The 19,491-nt window shown below is 37.8% G+C and overlaps 1 protein-coding gene across 1 annotated transcript in view; it reads left to right on the top strand.

Annotated features, from left to right (window-relative positions):
* The window catches only part of LOC146004378 (uncharacterized), a 134,150-nt gene that overhangs the window by 29,600 nt on the left and 85,059 nt on the right, over positions 1-19,491 (top strand). The window lies entirely within an intron of this gene.

The following is a 19,491-nucleotide window of genomic DNA, read 5'->3' as shown; positions in this document are numbered from 1 at the left end:
GTATATGGTATAATTTATACATATGCTTGTGTGGAGAGGGGGTTGTCAATTAAGATCTTTCTCCCCCCACCCCTTCAATGATTTCGCACCCTGCTTAGCAGTAATGTGGAGTCACGTGTGTCCAATTTATTTAAGAGTTTGGCATATTACTAAGAATACATTATTACCCCTCTCCTGTAAATTTGATAAATTGGGGTTACGTCCTTCTAGTTCTCACAAGACGAACTTTAGAAATTGATGAGTTTCAAGTGCATAGTTTTTCTTTTCCGTGCGTAGGACGTTGGATTTTTGCTGTTCCAAGAGACAACTGGAAAAGCAGTCGTCTTGTAATGGCTTTCGAATTGAAACGTTCGATCAGCCAGGCCCTAATCTCCTCCTCAAATAGTGTCGACAGACATATCCTTCCAGTTCGTTTGCAGCTGCTTATTTGCAGGTGGCGTTCCACTTTCTAATCGCACTAACAAGCGCAGCAGACCATTCTCTATATTTTCCTCCAACGCGTAATTTGGAGATAGCATATTTCAAATGTATATGTAACAAAACCTTTTTATCTGTGCCTGTGGAAATTCAAATGATGTTTTCTTTTTTCAGTTGTCGATATCTGTAAATGTCTTACAGTTAATCATTTTTGGAAGTTCATGGAGATCGTGTTTTGTTACCTTTATGTGTCAAGCTTCCGGATATGATACAAGTGTCGTTTGTACGACTGGTTCCGTCGAACCGGTTATTGAAATTGATCATATGAGCGCATATAGCAAAATTGTTCTGTCCCAAGTTTGCTTTTTTTTAAAAAAAATAATAATAATAATTGAAGCATTAGAGATACGTATGTGCATCGGAACTTTTTTTCCCGTGGCTGCTTCTTGCAGTGGCTTCTTCAGAATTTTCAATCGAGGACGAGGGAAGGGAAGGGCAGGTAAATTTAACACCGAAAATACCATTAATTTGACCTTTGTGAATATTTTTTTTGTTGTATGGAAGAATCACTAATACCTACTTCTTCTTCCCAATGTCTGGGTATTTGTTGATCGTAATTAACTGGAGAACCAACGAAGTGACCAACTTATAATTTTACGTGAGAAGTAGTATAAATTTCTTGCCTACCATTTGGACATTTTTCACTAATAAAAGTGCGTCGACACAAAATTTGTAGAGGGGTCAGCCCATTTATGAAACTTGAATGGTACAAGCAACAATAATAATAATCATTATTATTATGATTTATTGTACAATAAGTTTTTAATAAACCAATTAATTGCAATTTTATTATTATTTTATTATCATTATATCCTTTTATCAATTGGGAGATATTCACTATCTAGCACAACTGTTTTTCAGTATCATATAGGTTTTTCATTTCATACAGTTATTAATAGTATACTGCATAGTTCTGTTTTATTATTAAATTTTACACACCACGTTCACGAAAAAGGTTTAAAATTTCGGGGGATTTTTTTTGAATTTTGTAAACTGTGGAATCATTTATTCTTTAAATTAAATTGTAGAATTTGAAAAGATAACGTGGTTCCTGAATATTACACTCGATTTTTTAGATGTAACGAAAGTTTTTACTTTGCTTATTCTGTTTGAATACCAACTAACTGAACTTTTTTGGTGTCATCAATAACAAAATTTCTACCTTTTCTAACTTGAAATGAACGATGCCAATTTCCAGGGAGGTCAACGAACAGACTCGACCGCCTCCCCTCCCCCCCGTACGCGATTGGTGTCGACCATGTCACAACAGCCTGAGTCGCATTTATACATCAATACATAGTTATGAGTTGAAGAAAACAAGTTACGAACAATCGTCCGAATATTTTATCCTAATGTAAATACACGTTTTCTCCTTTTTGCAACCAACCATGAATTTCTATTAAATTACTTTTCGTGATAAAAAGTTCGCAAAGGCATATTTACATTCACCTTCATATGTAACCGATATTTTTTAAATCTGAAATGTATTTTTGATTTTCAAATTCTTTATAATTATAACACTAGTTAGAAAGTGATCAGAATGGTAATGGCTTATTATATAACTTTTCAAACACGAAAACTGCATATCGGTATGCTGATGATATTGTATATCTGAATGTAATGTAATTTTCAGAAAACCAGATATCGATAATCGAACTTCAACAAGATCGTTGAACCGACGTGCGTCGTTAGTCTTGTTCGTACCCATTCCTTGGCCCTAAGACCCATTTTATTGGCCATTCTGATTGCTTGTTGATAGCAGGTGAGATTTTTGCGGAACTGATCTGGGTGCTTGCAGTCGTCACTTTCTCTCGCCTTGCAAAGTGCTGCTTCCACTTGATTACCTAACGTGTGACGTCACTGCCCCCTGTGGTGCACACAGGTTTCACTTCGTGTGTATGTGTGTGTGCAAGATCGCTTCAGCCTTTGACCATGGCAGGAGTCATGGTCAACCCATCGTCAGGCTCGTTGGAAAGTTGTTGCCTTGAGTATTTTCTTTCTCAACGCGCCCACGAATTCGTTTACCGTCGAACACACACGAGCAAAGACGAGTTCTGTACTTTATTCTATTCCGTGAAAACGTAAGGTGGATTCATGAAGGTGGTATCATCATTGATACTGGGCGGTCATTGGGTTGCGAGAAATGACGTCAAGTGGAGGCCACTTGACAAGTATTTGGCCACATCCAGACTGCTACATAGGTCGGTATTGCTGCTAAATCTATTTTTCGTCGTCATCTAAGAAAACCAAACCCAACAAGCTAACAACGAACGCATTCCACACACTCCATAAAGCTACCAGCCAATGGTAATGCTTAAAACAGTTGTAACAGCAATCACTACCGCTACATCATAATCGGTCTGGGTGGGCAAATGTTCGCGTTCAGTTACAGTCAGTCGCGGATAAAACTGACAACCAGCAATGTGGACACTCGTATGCTGACATTTACATGTTGAAAGATTGCATTGATTTGTTGTTTCAGGTCCAACTTTATGCACAGAAAGGCTAATCGGGACTGGACCTACAGTTTAAAATGGGATCCGAACCACTGTCCAATGTGCTTCCACCGGGACATGTTGAAAGATAAATGTGTTAAATCTGACATCATGAAACTCTTGTAAAACTTTGTCTCTTAGCGATGGTATAGTGTGATGCACAAGAATTGTTCGGCAAATTCTCCATGAGTATTTTCTTTAATTTTTCTCTTGCATCCTACGTGTTTTTAAGGAGTGGATTTTTACGTCTGATGATGCAGAAGTTGTCAGCAGCTTGTTTTGAGTTCTGTTTCAATTATTGAAGCTATCTCTGCATATAACAACGAGAATAAAAATGGTGATGGACAATTTGCTTGGTAGCACTTATGCATTCCATTACCGAGACGAGACCAAGACTTTGTGGTGTATTATTTGAACATTGCACAGTGTTTCAGATCCCATTTAAACTGTAGGTCCAATCCCGATCTCATCTGAGAACCCAGGAACTCTTTGCATGCATATACTGAAACCCAAATAGTATTTTACAAGGATCTAATGCTCACTTTTGTGCTCAAATGCACATTTCTTCTATTTGGCGAATATTATTGTGTTATTATTAATGTCGCCAAATATTGCAGGTCAAGTGCATGTTGTAACTAACTCACAGGCAGGAGTGGATCAAAACATCGTCCCGAGTTCCTGGAAGTATTTCAATACCGGAAATGACATCCCGGCGTCAGAAAGTTGTTGTGCGGAAGTAGTACAAAAGTCGGTTATGTGGACGTCGTGTTGCCCAGGGTAATGGGTGTGTGTTTTGTGACAGAATGACAAATGGAAAGGCGCACGTAATGTGGGGCAATTTATAATAATGCACAGCAGTAGATGACGCTTCGCATTATAGGACATCGCTTCATCGATAGACAGACTGAATTATTGCACACATTCGTATAGAGACTGTGTGGTATTTGCAAAATTTCCATGGGGAGGAGATTCTAGTGATAACTGTTTGTGTATCTATCGGACTCGAATAAGTTTTGCATGTAATGTATTTTGTATGACAGGAAAACATTTTGAATAATCTGTTGGTATAAAGTCACCTGGTCAATTTGAGGCGTCACGTGTTGTAAAGTTATAGACAACATTAAAGTTGATTTACATAGTGGAATGGTTAACACATCGCGCTACGTCGCCAGGGGCCCCGGGTTCGAATCGCGGCCTGGGCATGGATGTTCTTCGTGAGTTTCTCATCATCAATTCCATCATATCAACGCTTTATCTTCATTGTCGCGATTAGTCAGGCAGAAAAGCGACGTATAATAACCTAACTCGTCGCGACAGAAGACACGATCAACAAAATATTTTTCCAACTTTTATTTTCATATACAAGATTTGACAACTAGTATGCAGTGGCGTGTGCACGATTTTCGAAAGGGGAGTTACGTATAACTTTTTTTAATAGTCTGCTCTCATTTTGCTGTATTTTCCTTCCTTTGGCGTTCTTTTCTGATAGTATGGCTACAGGCCCAGCTTCACAATCTTCATCATGATTATTATTATTATTATAACAGTGGCGTACCCATAAGGTGAATGATTCTTTTTTAAGTACTATATTTTCTCATTATTTTGTGTAACTGCTTTTTTTATGTAAGTTAATGTACTTGACACTCTTGGAAATTCTACTATTAATATTATTATTTCTGTACCTGATGGATTGTAAGCCTCTATTGTTTGATCGTCCTCTTCGAAATGTTTAATACATGTGGACGGTCAAATAATTAGCTAATTCCAATAAACTGTTAGTAAAGGGTGATTCATATAAAACTAACACATTTCTTTGCCGTTTTATTGAAATAAGAATACCTTGTAATTCTCCAAGATAGTTTCACATGACGCAGGACATCTGGGAGATTCATACATCCTCAAGAGAGTCCGCAGCTGTGCAGGATTTGGTAGCTTTTGTCGCTGAAACTGGCTCAGGCATTGCAAGGATGCAGTACGTGCTACATATTTTCATGGTGTTCGTTGATCAACTGAATGACACAGAGCTGCGTAAAGGCTAGAGCTGAGTCAGGGATATTTTCAACAAGACGGCGCCACATGTCATACACCGAACAAATCCATGGAGTTCATTGAAACTTTTTTTGACGACTGGATAATTTCCAAGAACCTGTGGCCACCGAGATCTCAGGATTTGACAACCCCGGACTTCTTCCTATGGGGTTACTTAAAAGACAGGGTTTACGCCACACGCTCCCATACTTTGGACGAGATGAAGCAGAACATTGTACACGAGATCAATGGTATTGACAACAGCGTTCTCCAACAAGCGGCCCGACGTGTTGCGTTGAGCTTGGAGCAGCAGGGAGGACATTTTCAGCATTTGCTGTAGAGGGTAGTAATCTACGAAGGTTACTCTACATTTATGGCATAACAAATTGTGTTTAGCAACATTGAAATAAATTAGGAAATAAATTGTTAGTTTTCTGTGAATCACCCTGTATTAAAGGCACAATATTATTTCTTCTAAAAATTAGACCGTTGTATCATAATTGAATTTTACCACATAAACGCTACAAAGAGAATATTTTTTTGCAAACGCTGTATATAACCAACTCTTTTAAAAAAGCAGATAAATGACTATTTATTTAGGCACAGAATTTACGTGCGCTATAAATTGTAATTTTAATAACTGGACTATGTTCATCCGGACAGAAATGTAGTTTATGTGCGTGTATAACATCTAATCAGCAACGATAATTCCCCCTCCCCCTTGTCCTCTCCTAGGCAATCCCCCAAGCGCTACAGCTGCGGCTCTCTGGATATATGCATATGCAAATAAGTGTAGCTTTGTAACCCGCTCGGCGTGTTGTTTAGTGACATGATATCGTGTACCATAGAAGGGGGTCCATAGCATACATGTAAACTCCGGCCAACGATGTCGTCGCTTTTCTTCCACTTAGGCTAATCGCGGGATGTGTCAACCTCACTTCCACGTGGTACACTCCGGTAACTGCTACTTGCAGGTTAACGAGGGTCTGGTGTCTTGATCCATACCCAGGATAATCGTCTGTCGAGTCGTGTTGTCCTATAATGTGTTGAGTTCCGTTATCCTCGAATGAGCAATGAACGTTTAAGCGTGATCTTTGACTTATTTTTGTTATTTTTCCTAGGTGTGATTGTTATTTTTATGATTGATTGATTGATTTGGTATTTTAAGTCCACTTTATGCACAGTAAGGATAATCGGGACTGGACCTACAGTTTAAAGTGGGATCCGAAGCACTACGTGCCTCCACCGGGTATCGAACCGGTGACTTCCACATTCAGGATCTCGTTGAAAAGTGTCCCGATTCTGGATGTGTTTATCACAGATTTGATGTCTCAGTGGAATTTGTCCGGATTGAGGATGTCCTTTAATTGCCTAAGGGAAGGGAGGGGGTAAGACCGGTTTCTTGAGAATTTCGACCTTTAGGAGCAAGGGCAGATCATAGTCCAAATCACCTTGAAAAGACAAAATTAGGTTATGTTAGGTTAGGAATCATATCGTTTCATTGCTACGCGAACCTCACGTGCATGTTCAAGCGGTGGAATGTCGACGCTATGAGTTCCAGTCAAGAAGACATCCTGAGTTAGGACAACCTGAAATCTTTAGCAAACCGGTTCACAGAACACATCCCTAATCGAGACAATTTTCAATGGAATTTCCACCGATCCTGAATCGAGACATCCTCAGTGTGGTATAAATCATCGAACCCGGGATCCCTTGATTACAAGGTGGCGACGCTACCAGTGCGCCATCGGTGAGGCCCTGATTGTTATTTTTAAGAACTCAATATGCTGACCAAGGCAGAATTTATTTTATTTTAAAACAAACTATGCGTTATGTTTCAACCTTTTAGCAAGATCTTCTTCAGACTCTGTGCCAAATACAAAGATGCAAAAAGATATTGGTACAATATATTTAATTTTTGGGGTCTGAGCAGGAATAGTTGGAACATCACTAAGTATCTTAATCCGTATAGAATTAATGATCCTTCAAAAAACAAATAAAATAAAAAAAAATATTCTTATAAAAGTTATAATACACTTTAAATTAATTATAAATTCAGTGATAGAGCTTTTCCTAAAAGAAAGAAAATGTCTACAAGAAAGGGGATCTTATAGGCCGACAAATACGGTATATTTATGTCGCTTCCTCCATATTAAGCTGAATGTGCAGACACAATATTATATCTCGATGAATATATTTCAAGTTGAGCTTGTTGAAGTATACATTCGTTTGTAGAAAACAAGAATTCTTAACTATTTCCCCATTCCCCCGTCGGTTAAACGTCTTGTTGCCTTTCTTCCGTCCTCTCCTTTATTGTGTTTGTTTTGATGCGAAGCCAAATAAAGAGCTCCTTTCGGTTGCCAAGGAGCGCGCAGAGACCTGGAATGCATCGGTATTTCGCAGAAGCGAGAAGTTTAGGAGCTAAACAAAGAAATGTGACAAGCGAGAAGAAGGGATGTTGTTCAAAATGTCACGTTCCGGTGTGCAAAGCATACCTCTCTGACGTAATACCAGGTACTGCGTGTGATGGACTCAGTGACGCACCTGTGTGGACAGTGTAGCCAAGTACATGTGTGTGATTTGTTTTCATTGTTCTGTTCTGGAAGTGAGTCATGAGTTTTGATTTGAAGTAAGAAATTAAATATGATAAACTAGCATTTAAAAATTTAAATTATGATTCATATTATTTTGTTTGTCGACCTACAACACTGACAAATTTGCACAACAACTTTTTTTTCGTTTTGGTGTTATGAACGAAATAGTATTTTTTGTATGCGATCGCACGACATTTATGTGTTTATAATCACTATTTCGTAACCTTAAAAGTCGCTCTTTAGTTGCACATAGCACCAGTCGCAAAAGTTGTGGACTTTTCCGAGAACTTACTGGTTATAAAGAAATTGCCTAGAGGTCGGGAGCGCAGTTGAGTTTATTCTGGTTCCGATTAGCCTATCTGTGCATAAGATGACTCCATATAAATTCACTAGAAAGGTTCGGTAATGCCTTACAGTGTTTGAAAGGAAGTTGCGTCGCTTTTTTTCCACTTTTGACTAATTTCGACGATGACGATGTGATAGGTGAAATTAATGAAGACACGCTCACAAGAAACACTGGCCAGAACCGAGACGGGATCGAGAGTAATCTAATGATTCATGTACACACACCCTAACACCCTCAGTTTTTCTCAACTACTCCCCTAAGAATTTTCAGAATAGTTCCATTTTCTGAGAATTTTCTCGTTAAAAATAAATTTACACTTCTCTAATAAATGATCCTACACCCCTAGATGGAAAATTCTGGAAAAACTCCTAGAGACAACTACCCAACTCGCTCATGCAGTGAGACAACTTCTTCCTTTACGATGTGCACTTCAAAGTATATTATTTGAAATTTATGAAAGTGTCAGTTTATACTTGCGGATTAATAATCAAAATTTGGGTTGCACGAACCACTCTGTAGAGAGAATAGTGACAAATATGTGAAAGTAAAAAACACGAAAGTTGAACTAATGACACAGAAATTAAGGAGCGGAAATGAGGAAATTATATGAAGAAATTAATCGTGAAATTATAAAGGAATGCATGACCGATTTGTATTTCATGTGGATTACTGGAGACATTTCCCGAAGATAAATGATGAATTATAACATAGGTTAAACCTTATAGTGGATGCGATTAGTATTTAGTTGCCTACAAAATTATTTTAAATGTTACACGGGTCATTATTGTTAAAGACAAAACATTCCCTGTCTTTTATATCTACTGTAATCTTTGTAGTTGCTGGTGATTAGCAACGAAGGATTGTTTCGTTAATAGGACTGTACGATATTTCTATACAAATAATATCGTTATCGCCATATCGTAATGGAAAAGTTTATATTGCATATTCTTATGTATTCATTTATTTTATCTCTCACGACATGAAATGCTGCTTTTAAAAGAATTACTAATCAATAAAGCGTGTGCATGCCAGAACATTGCGTGAGAGAACCATCCGAATGGTTACTGACGAATATGTTGTCTTTGTAAGTTGACTGAGAATTCGTGCTTTTCGATTGTTAAATGCAAGGGCATTTCTAAAGTTTTACCAGATATCGGTGGGCCCGTTGAACACTTCTGGGAATTTCCGTGTGATGTAGGGTTGAAGATTCACACAAAGTTACACAAAACGACTATTCCATCTATTAAGGTTTTACAATCTTAAATAATTCTTACATACATCTTGGCTTACTTTGAGTACACATAGAAACAAAAATGGAGTTTTATTATTATTATTATTAATTTATTATAATTGTCAATCACCACATACTCTCTCTTTTCACATCAGTGTACTCTAGAAACCACGGTCTCCTTTTTCCTGTCCCTTTTCTTCATACAATCTCACCATGTATTGTATGCACAGAAAATTGAATACATTTTTATTACATATTAGTTTTTAGGAGTGGTCCCAGTTGAATCAGTGTAACATTTTTATTTCTCAAGGGTTAATTCTTGCGGTAAACAGTTTGTTTCCTACATATGCTAATTTAATAATATTGTGGTTATTTTAAAAATAAAACAAGATTCTAATGAATAATGAGTTAACTATCAGTGTGGGCAACCTAGAAATAGAATTACTCAAGTTGAATGTTTCTAGCAAATTTATTATGGTGACTATCTATATGAGAGAACTCTAATTGCAGACGCTTTCTATTTACAGCACTTTTATACTAATTTACACAACATAAAAATACAATACATGTAACTTAAAACAGCATTAAAAAATATATACATCATTATTATTGTAATTTACACAACTTAAAAATACAATACACGTAAGTTAAAACAACATAGAAAGATACAAATTGAATATGATAGATATGAAATAAGTAAAAATCAAACTGGACACTCTGCTTTTAAACATAAACTTTCTAGCACCACAATTTAGGGACAAATCGTGCAAGCTACCTACACTGTTTCGGACTATTCCTGTGCTATTGCGGATGAAGCAGCTTGCTTTTGATGAATCGATAGTAGTCCCCTCTCCCATCTCTTCTCTCTCCCTCTCTTTCTTCTTTGATATCCCGTTGGTAACCCCCCCCCCCTTCTCTTTCTCTCTGTGTGTGTCTACATTTTATGCACGAATTATATTACAGCTAAGAAAAAGATCCGCAGTAATGATTAAGATATTAAATTGCAGACCGTTTAAATTCTGGAAAGAGCATTTCCGGTGTTATTTGAAATGAGAACAGACAAAGGGTTGACAAGTGCTGATGAGTATGCTCATTAAAAGTTTTTCTTTCAAATTATTGAGAAATTAGAGCAGAATGTTAAAATACTTAATCACACAACATTAGTGAGGAATGAATGGAAACCTCCATTGTTGCATAATTTCCAGAATAATTAGATCACGAAAGTGTCTCGCTGGAATATTGTGGATCTTGCGAAATACCAAAATGCCAGAAAAGTATCGGCTGGTATCGATAAATAAAATCCGACCGATACTTTCCGATACCGATACATCGGTATCGTGTAGAATGGGTCTTTATTTAAACAGGCATTTTTCGTCCACTTGCGCTGTTCTTACAACCAGATTTGATTTCTTTTACTTCGCTTTTTGTGCCACTTTTGGCTACTTTGGAAAGATGGGAATGAGTGATGAAATTGATGAATGGACACTCACAAATATCCATGCCCAGGCCAGGATTCGAACCCGGGACCACAACCAACTCTTGTCAGAGATACAGTGAATCAATAAAAACAAAATTATCACAAAATACAATAAAGATAATATACAATGATAGAATAATTCATAGAATTAAGTAGTATTTATACCGTGAACTTAAGATATGTAATAAGTCATTATATAGTAATGTATTGTGGGTGCGGTTGATAGGTATTCGGTTTGGGTTGCTGTTTTAAGTCCACTTTATGTACAGTAAGGCTAATCGGGACTGGGCCTACAGTTTAAAGTGGGATCCGAACCACTTGTGCCTCCACCGGCTATCGAACCCGGGACCCCTTGATTACAAGGCAAAGACGCTACTACTGTGCCATGGGGGAGGGCTGATAGGTATTCGTTATATGATGTGTTAGTGCATCCAATTATTAATATTGATGATTGTAGTACTTACAACTCCCTCCCTACATATATATAACAGCAAATCATGTAAGATGCATGAAATTAATGTTAATATGTATAAGATTACTCTTCTTAGTACTGGTATTGCTTTTGGTTTCATTTGTAAATTTTTCATATTTTCACAATACCCAATTGCAGTGAACACTAAAACTGTTTTGAAGTCTTTAGTCATTTTTTTAAAAAAAATATCATTTTATTTATTTATTTATGTAATAGAAGATTCCAAATACAGCGTTAGCCAGTGGCGGCGATTGGATTCCAAAACCAGGGGGGAAAGTGCAAAACTGGGGGGCAAAGACAGTATATTTCCCTTTGTATACAAGGTTTAGTATAGTGCGGGGGCAAAAGTGGCGAAAAATTGGGGGGCAACTACCCCCTAATCGCCGCCACTGGCGTTAGCCATTTTATATTGGAACCAATTAACAGAACATAAGGACAAAAACAACAAAAATAATAACATAAAATAAAATTACATGTGGTTAAGAGACTTCATACTTTTAGTAAACTTTCTTCTAAAACGGTCCAGATTTTCAAAAATGTCTATTTGGCTTAGATTATTTTGCTAAATCGTGATAATCGATAAAATATTTACAGCATTTTTTTTTGTCTAAGATACATAGTAGGCCTCGTGTAATTAATTTTTAAATCCATTTCTTCTTTTGATATAAGATTTGTGAGAACATTTTTTTCTGTCAAAAGGAAATAAACCTTCCCTGGTACATGATGATTTTTAATAGTGATGTGATTTAAATATAAGTTACATAAATGTGTAAATTAAAGTATGAGAAAGATTTAGAAATTGCACAACTGAACTAATATGTCCGTACACACAAAAACGTCGTACAGGCTGAAGCGCTACTCTGAAGGAAGGAGGGCTTTATTAATTCCATTCAGAGTTCCTAGTGAATCAGTCGTTGGAAGACGCACAGCTGTGAAGCCCCCCCCCCCCCCCCCCCGGCTCTTCCTTTGTTCTGCTCCTGTCTCCTCTTGCAGTCATTTTCGTTCCTCGCCTCCCGTCAACGCGTTTCTGGTTCGCTGGCTTGGATGACAGTCTCTTCAACAATGTTGGGAAAATTCATGCTCTCTTTGTTGCTAGCGTTGTGTTGTAATGGGTGTGTAATATATTGACGTCGCCAGTAATTTTTCTGGGGAGTGTCAGGTCGTTGTTGCAAAGTTGTCTGTTCAGTAGTAATAATAATATCAACAATAATTAATTTTCTTAGGGTCAAAATAGTGATAAACGATAAAATTTGAAAAAGTAACAGACTTTGTGTATTTGGGAAATTATAGTTCACAGTTCGAACACCAAAAAGATGTTGAGAAAAATGTAATAAAATATAATAGACTAGCTGATTGCCCGGGTATATATTTATCCCAATCTTCTATTAGACAAGAATATAATGAATTCTAACTATAGTGTAAAATGAACTTGAAGTTGAACGGCATCGGTAGTGTCACTATTCATCTCAGCGGCCCCGAAAACTATGGATTCCACACTAATATCGGTCGTTTTACATGTCACCCCTTCCCACCCCCACCCCTAGGGGTGCCAGGGGTGTCTTACCCCCACAGTATTTCTTTCCAGATTGTAAGTCATATGTGTACCAAGTTTGGTCATCGTGAATATCATCAATTAGCTTAGACACTCCGAAAACTATGGATTCGACACTAATCTAGGTCATTTTTGACATTTTATTTTTCACCCCCTCTCTCCCCTCATCCCGATAGGTGATGAACTTGGAGTTGAGCGGCATTGGTAGTGTCACTAATCATCTTAGCGACCCCGAAAACTATGGGTTCCACACTGATATCGGTCGTTTTCGATTATTTTTGCATGTCACCCACTCCACCCCCACCCACAGGGATGCCAGGGGTGTCTTACCCCCACGGTATTTCTTTCGAGATTGCAAGTGATACGTGTTCCAAGTTTGGTTGAAATCGCTCCAGGCGTTCGAGAGTTATGGCGGAACACACACACACACACATACATACATACATACATACATTTTTATATATATAGAGGTTAAATGGAATTTGAAAAGGAAATTTTGGAAAACAAATGAGAAAATATATTGAAATTTGATACCATACCATAATTTGCAAACCAGTTCTTCTGTATGATAGCGGCCCGACCCTGTGGCCGAGTGGTTAGCACATCGCGCTGCGACGCCAAGGGTCCCGGGTTCGAATCCCGGTCGGGCTTGGTTGTTTGTGAATGTCCATTCATCAATTTCATCATTTCATCACTCATCCCCATCTTCGCAAATTAGCCAAGAGGCACAAAACGCGAAGTAAACTAAATCAATCAATCAATCTGTATGGTAGCGAATGTTGGACTCTTCGTAAACATAAAACTAGAATAAATTGTTCATAAATTATATTTTTGCTGTCTTTGAGTGAAGTAACCTTACGACACAAATTTAGAAGCGAAGAGATCCGAATGAAATGGAAGCTCGAAGCAATGGGGGAAGAAATCCAGAAATATCAGTTACAGTGGAATCAACATGTTCTGAGGATGCCAGATAGCTGTTTGCCTGGAAACTTCTTAAGTTACAGGTCAAAAGAAAAAAATAAATGTAGGAATACCATATTGCCGATGGAATGATCAATTTTTGTAGCTGCAGAACGGCTTTGGTTATTCATACCTGCAAGAGGGATAAAAATAATAATAATTATTATTATCATTATTATAAATTTATTCAGTGCTCAAAGTGGGAATTTCTAGGTGGGAGCGGATGCTTATATGGTTCAACATGGAGATGATAAAGTAGGCGGGGAAAGCATCCCCCGCGTTCCCCCCACTTCGAACATTTGACTTTCTTATTTTATCGTTGAGAGAAACTGTTTTACTGGAATATCAGATGAGCAAATATCTGATAGCTACAACTCTTTTTCAGAGTTCAAACCGTTATCACACAGAGATACAGATTGGAAGTTAGGGAGAAGTTTTAGTCAAGGTCTTCGTTGTTTGATATCTCATTTAGAAAATCTTATCTTTGAAATTTTGAACAAAATCACTTATTTGGATTAAGGTTAGGTAAAGTTCCACGTGCATATTGCACCGTGCCATGAAAGCACATGTAGGATGGATGTGGAGGTAGCCCCAAACATTATCAATCTCGGCAATTTTTCGAGATGATGTGATCTGCACCACGCTCCATCCTTGTCCATATCTTAATTACATGCTGTAAACGAAGCTCCGACACTTTCAGTTGGAATTTTGTTCAGAATTGTTTTATTTAAAAGTCACATTTATGCGCAGATGGGCTAATCTGGTCTGAACGTACATGTGAGTGGGACCCGAACTAGTATTATGTGCCTGCACCGGATATCGAACCCGGGACATCTTGATTACAAGGCGACGACGTTACCGATAGCCATTGGGAAGGCCCTGGAATATCGTTCTGCATTTTCTCTATGCGGTTGGACGGAACGTCCCTTTTTTACGCACAGGAACGAATTTAAAGAAATAATATATAAATCTGTGTGTTTATTCTGAAGTTGTAAGACACGAGACCACACTAAATCATTCATACGCACAAATTATTTGAGCAGGCCGAATTCCCCCTCCTCCTCGCCTTACGACAGACTTTGTTTAAGATCTTTGGTGTCCTCCTTTTTCGGTTCTTTTCTATACCGTTACACTCGTAATGCGTATTGTGGAACATGATTACGCACGTATACGCGTTCGTTTCCAAACCCCGTTCCTTCCTACGATACAGTTAGGTCTTTCTCCCCTCCCCCTTCCTTTTCGCTCTCTCCGTAGAAAGGAGGTTCTGAGGGGAAAGGAGAGGTACTGAAAAAATCGGGAATCAGTGTTGCTAACTGCCCTTTTGATTATATAGGTAGGTCAGCCAGCGTCTTTACAAATGAGACCAATATTTAATCACGCTCGAAAGAAAGTACAAGAGAAGTTCGTATAAACGTTATGTGTCAGTTTTACTAGCTTGTGCCTATTTATTATTACCTTATGTTTTTTTTAATATATTTTCAGATAAGATTTAACTGTTTTGATTTGTCCATAAATATGTGCGTGAAATGAAAGCCTATGTGAATATTATTTGACAATTTTACGATGTAAAACTTTTGTCAAAGTTTGTTTTGGCCCAGCTTTATGCTCGAGATAGGTTAATCGGGACTGGACCTACAGTTTAAAGTGGGATCCGAAGTACTGTGCAATGTGCTTCCACCGGGGATCGAACCCTTTGGTTACAAGGCGGCGCCATTACCGCTGTGCATTGTCAATTTTGCTTTTAATATCAATTTTTATTTCGTTAGCGTTTGGTATAGTCAGGACACTAAATAACTGTGACGTGTAAGTGATTGGAATAATGGCGTCGATAATTGATAAGATTATTCTTTACTAAATGCAGATCCAAGGTTCTCCTCATGAGACAAATCTCTGCGGCAAAGGGAAGTTGATTTACATTCTTCTCGATGATGCCCCCCCCCCCCCCGAGATAATTTCACTAATATAATATTCACAATTGGTGGCATAAAGTTTAGCGTTTTCCAAGATAATATCAAAAGACTTTCATGTTACTTGATTTTGTAAGACTTTTAGCACACTGAGCTTTTTGTCACACGTCGTTAATTTTTATAACGAAATTAATAAAATCTTTAATTTTGTACGTATATGAGGGTAATAAATATAGAATGAGATTTCATAAAAAGGTTATCTTTTAGTAGGATAAATTAAAACTATCTAAGCCAGAGGAATGTTGTAAAATGCAATAAAGTGATGGAAAAAATAAATTCTCAATTCACGGAATTCTCGGGAGATTGATTCAGTTAAATTGCCATCATGGATGTGGATAAATAGAACAATTAACTGTTGCTTTGTGTATATGTGTGAAGCACAAACATTTCTTCATTAATTAAAACAGTTTCAACGTAGCAACAGTTATCATGGCTAGGTTGGAAAGTTTTACTGAAAACATATTTTACATCTGATAAAACTGCACATTTATTTGTATGACTATTGATAAAAATCTAATCAAAATATACGTACTAGTTTCTTTTCAGTGTATAATCTACGTAGTGTAATTCTTACTACTTATATGAATTATATTTCGATTTTTACTAGTATCTCTAATTTGAAAGTATGTTTGTATTGTGTAATTCCTACATGTTATTATCAGTTGTACGAACTGAGTGTGATTCAAGGATTTATCGTGTTATGTAATTGTTTTATCAATATATTTTAGCTGTTGATAGCTGCAGGGTTTTATGCGGTGTTGGTGATTTTATTTCTACTTTTGTGTGTATAGATTTCTGATCGCTTGTTATTGTTTGGTGTATAAGTGCTGCACTGTCAGTGATGCTCGAGCCAATCTAATATTTTGTAGTGTTTTAATACTAATTTCTCTACTCTCAACAACATATAAAATATTATCTAACATTCTTTTAACAAGACTAACCCCATATGCTAATGAAATTATAGGTGATTATCAATGTGGATTTAAACGTAACAGATCAACTACAGATCAAATGTTTCACATCAGACAGACACTTGAAAAAAAAGTGGGAATATAATCAAAATGTCCATCAGCTATTCATTGATTTCAAAAAAGCATATGATTCGGTCAAAAGAGATAAATTATATAATATATTAGTCGAGTTTGGAATACCTAAGAAGCTTGTTAGTATGATAAAAATATGCACCAGTGAAACGGAAAGTAAAATTCGTGTCTGACAAATTTACAATTCATGATGGGTTAAAACAAGGAGATGCATTATCTCCATTGCTCTTTAATTTTGCCTTAGAATATGCTGTAAGGAAGGTAAAAGAAACTAAAGAAGGACTAAAATTGAATGGCGTGACTCAGTTGTTAGCATATGCAGATGATGTAGACTTACTGGGGGATGATGTGAATACAATTAAGAATAATGCTAAAATATTTTTCAAAACTGCTAAAGAGATAGGATTGGAAGTTAACAAAGAGAAAACTAAATATATGCTTACAGGCCGAAACCAAGTGTTAGGTAATAATCAAAATCTACTTATTGATAACAACTCGTTTGAACCAGTTTCCAAATTCAAATACTTAGGAGTAATATTAACAAATGAAAATTATATTGAAGAGGAAATAAAAAGTAGGCTTAATTCAGGAAATGCATGTTACTTCTCTCTTCATAAACTTTTGTCTTCTCGTTTAATATCTAAGAAACTAAAAGTTAAAATATACAAAACAGTAATTTTGCCTATGGATGTGAAACTTGGTCCCTTACATTGAAAGAGGAACATAAATTGAGAGTATTTGAAAATAAGATCCTTAGGAAAATCTTTGGAACTAAAAGGGATGAGGAGACAGGTGAGTGGAGAAGGTTACATAATTTAGAACTACATAATTTGTATTCATGTCCAGATATTATTAGAATAATTAAATCAAGAAGACTTAGGTGGGCAGGCCATGTGTCACGAATGGGAGAGGAAAGAGGAGTTTACAGGATTCTTGTTGGGAAACCTGATGGTAAGAGACCTGTAGGAAGGCCAAGACGAAGATGGAGGGACAACGTTGAGATGGACCTAAGGGAAATCGGTAGGGATGGAAAAGAGTATATAGAACTTGCTCAAGATAGGGAAAGATGGAAGTCCTGTGTTGCTGCAGCCATGAACCTTCGGGTTTAAGAAGGCTAGGGAGTTAGTTAGTTAGTTAGTTATAGTACTAATAATTATTATATATTTCTTATCGTAATTCATGGCAGACTGGTCTAAGATCTCCACGCTACAACAGGTGACGGAGGAACAGTGTGGGAGGGAGACCAGCAGTCGGTAGGTAAGCCAAGGCCCTCACGGGCTGTAGAGCTATGGGTTATTATTATTATTATAATTCATGGCAGATTACTTATTGAAATCAATAAATAACATATTTTTTAAGAGAAAAGTACGGATGCATTGATGACGTGGATGAGTTTTTCAAAAGTTGGCGCTCTTTTGCACCATATAAATTAAGAATTAAGACTTCTTCAATAATAATAATAATAATAATAATAATAATACGTGAAAGAATTGACTGGGCATAATTAGAACTCGGAAATATTGTACAGTGTTTGTACAGCTTTCGTTGCTTTCCAGAATTGATTTTTAAAACGTGAGATTGGTGCAGAACGTGGATAGCTGTTTTGTCTCCCGAATAGAATTCTGAAATGGTAAACATTTGTTTGAAGAGAGGAAGGGAAAGGCTGGAACGGGAGACCTTGGGAGTCGGAATGTAGAATTTATTATCCAGAATGTTGGGAGCAGAGTTTCTTCAGTCGATAGCAGCAGGCAGAGGGAAAGGCAGGGGAGGGGGGACCCAGACCATGAGCCGGAACATTCTCTTTTGGGGTCCGAGGGACAGGCCTGGAAAAGGGACTGAGAGAAGGGGGAGAGAGAAGCGAAGTGAGTGCCCCCCCAGAAGGGACGAAAGGGGGGAGGTTTTGCAGTAGCCTGAGTGAGTGGTAGCCAGCTCTGTCTGTGACCGACCGGACGTATTTGGCAGACAGAGATTTGCTTTATGGGGGAGAGCCTTTGTTTAACATGTCCAGTTTTGTGTACGTTAGGCATAGATCAATACGATAATGTTACAGATATCGATATAAAAATGACAAATGTATTTATTTATTAAAGGAGTTTATACTGCGTTATTACAGCAGTTGAACACAAATAAGAACAAGTTGGGAAAAATACATACAATAAAGATAGATAAAACATTCAATTACAAATAATTAAAAACATAAGGAACGAAATTAAACTAACATAAAAATGACAAAATACTAAGAAGATAAATATTGAATCCAAATGAGATACAATTATTAATTATAATTAGATATATATTATAATTTGAATCATACAGAACAAATTAACCCAAATTGACTTCACCATAAATATTTGTAATGTATGTCAGGTCCAGAGGTGGTCACCCTCCGGAGGGCGACCCTCATGAGGGCAGACCTCACCCTCACCCTCACCCTCCAAAGACTTGTGAGGGTGAGGGTGTGTGAGGGTGAGGGCGAGATCGACCCGTGAGGGTGAGGGCGTGTGAGGGTGAGGGCGACTGGTGAGTCGTGAGGGTGAGGGCGTGTGAGGGTGAGGGCGACTGGTGAGTCGTGAGGGTGAGGGCGTGTGAGGGTGAGGGCGAAAGGCAAATCGTGAGGGTGAGGGCGTGTGAGGGTGAGGGCGACCTATGAGTCGTGAGGGTGAGGGCGTGTGAGGGCCATGTCAATCCGTGAGGGTGAGGGTGCGTGAGGGTGAGGGCGAAAGGCTAGTCGTGAAGGTGAGGGCGTGTGAGGGTGAGGGCGAAGTCGAGTCGTGAGGGTGAGGGCATGTGAGGGTGAGGGCGAAAGGCGAGTCGTGAGGGTGAGGGCGTGTGAGGGTGAGGGCCATGTC

The sequence above is a fragment of the Lepisma saccharinum genome, chromosome 21 (genome assembly GCF_977018435.1).
Source record: "Lepisma saccharinum chromosome 21, izLepSacc3.1, whole genome shotgun sequence".
Taxonomy (NCBI): domain Eukaryota; kingdom Metazoa; phylum Arthropoda; class Insecta; order Zygentoma; family Lepismatidae; genus Lepisma; species Lepisma saccharinum.
This window is presented reverse-complemented; position numbering and strand designations above follow the sequence as displayed.